The sequence below is a fragment of the Callospermophilus lateralis genome, chromosome 8 (assembly GCF_048772815.1).
Source record: "Callospermophilus lateralis isolate mCalLat2 chromosome 8, mCalLat2.hap1, whole genome shotgun sequence".
Classification (NCBI taxonomy): Eukaryota; Metazoa; Chordata; class Mammalia; order Rodentia; family Sciuridae; genus Callospermophilus; species Callospermophilus lateralis.
Window position 1 is genome coordinate 64,765,691 of NC_135312.1, and position 2,067 is coordinate 64,767,757.

Genomic DNA, 2,067 nt, shown 5'->3' on the forward strand with positions numbered 1-2,067 from the left:
GTTCTTTCTCTTTTCTATTTGGGACCAATGAAATGTTTTATCATTCTATTTTATGTTTTCTTGTATTGTTTTCTCCTCTAAGGATTAAAACATTAAGCCTCCCACAATGCAATTTAAATTAATGCTATAACACTTATGACAAAAAAGCCCATTTAGACTCGGCGGAGGTCACTTCACAGACCAGACTTCTTTCCTTCAAGCGTCTTGCTCCACTTCCTCAGAAACCATGTCTGACAAACCCGATATGGCTGAGATGGAGGAAATTTGGTAAGTCGAAATTGAAGACAGAAACGCAAGAGAAAAATCCTCTGCCTTCAAAAGAAACCATTGGACAGGAGAAGCAAGCAGGCGAATAGTATTGAGGCGTGCACGGCCAGTATGCACTGTACATTCCACAGGCATTGCCTTCTTATTTTACTTCTTTTAGCTATTTAATTTTGTAAGATGCAAAGAGGTTGGGTCAAGTTTAAATGACTGTGCTGCCCCTTTTCACATCAAAAAATCGAGAACTACTGACAATGAAGGCCAGGCCTGCCTCTCCCATCTGCCTGTCTGGCTGGCAGAGAAAAAAAGAACTTGCATGTTGGTGAAGGAAGGTACTGGGTGGGAGGATGGGGAAATCTAGAGTAGAATCCAAGCTGTTTCAAGGTGTCCTGCAGGCTGTGAAATACAGTTTAATCAGAGTGCCATGTTTTGTTCAAATGATTTTAATTATTGGAATGCACAATTTTTTAAATATGCAAATAAAAAGTTTTAAAACCTGAAAAAAAAGATCATTTAGTAAAAGCTACCACTCATCCATGATAAAATTCTCTACAATCTAGAAATAAAAGGGAACTTTCTAATAGGAAAAAAGAATCTAAAAAAAGTAAGACCCTATAGCTAATGTTACACATAATGGTGAGATATTGAATGTTTTTCTCCTTAGATCAGTAGCAAAGCAAGAATTTTGTTTTCATCATTTTTATTGAAAATTACATTGGATGTCTTAATATAATGAGACAGGAAACAAAAGCATAAAGATTAGGAAAAAATAAATAGAATTCTTTATTCTTAAGATGACATAATTATGTGTGTAGAAAATACTAAGGGATCTCCAAAAATACAATTAGAATTAATAAATTAATTTAGCAAGGTCACAGGATGGAAGGTCAAGATATAAAACTGATTATATTTTTATACACTACTAATTCATATTTTGAAAATAACATTAAAACAATATTATTTACAGTAGCATCCAAGAATAAGCTATTATGTATTAAATTTTACAGAAGATGTGCAAGACCACTATAATAAAAATTACAAAAAGTTAGTTGGGAGAATTTTGAAAGTATTAAGTTGGAAGACTAATTTATTATGAAATGTCAATTTTCAACAATGTGTCCTATAGACTCAACTCAATTCCAGTCTAAATCCCAACATATCTTTTTGAAAAAAGTGGCAAGTCAAATTTGGAACTCAGAAATACAAGAATCTATTCTTGAAAGAGGAAGAGCAAAGTTGGAAAATTTACTCTCTCTAGTTTTATTATTACTATAAAATTAAAGCAGGAAGACAGTATGATAGTGGTGTAAGCATAGACAAATATTTTAATTGACAGGAATGGAGACTCCAAAAATACTTCTATACTTGTATGACAAATTAATTTTTTAATAATTTTTTTATTTGTTTAATTAGCTATACATTATAGTAGTCTGCACTTTGATATATCATGCATATATGGGATATAATTTCTCATTTTTCTGAATGTACATGTTGCAGAATCATATTGGTCATATAGTCACATATAATATCTGTTTCATTCTACTATCTTTCCTATCTCCACATCCTCTTCCCTCCCCTCCCATTACTTCCCTTTACCTAATCTAAGGTAATGCTATTCTTCTCTAGTGCCCCCTGCCTTATTGTGTGCATATTAGAAAAAAATCACTCAGCCTTTGGTTTTGTGGGATTGGCCTATTTCGCTTAGCATGATTTTCTTGGACTCCATCCATTTACTGGTGAATGCCATAATTTCATTCTTCTTTAAAAAGCTGAGTAATATTCCATTGAGTATATATACCATAT

The 2,067-nt window shown here is 32.7% G+C and overlaps 1 pseudogene; it reads left to right on the forward strand.

The window, feature by feature from the left end:
* Nucleotides 1–226: 226 nt before the first annotated feature.
* Nucleotides 227–356, forward strand: LOC143406141 (thymosin beta-4-like; annotated as a pseudogene).
* Nucleotides 357–2,067: the final 1,711 nt, after the last annotated feature.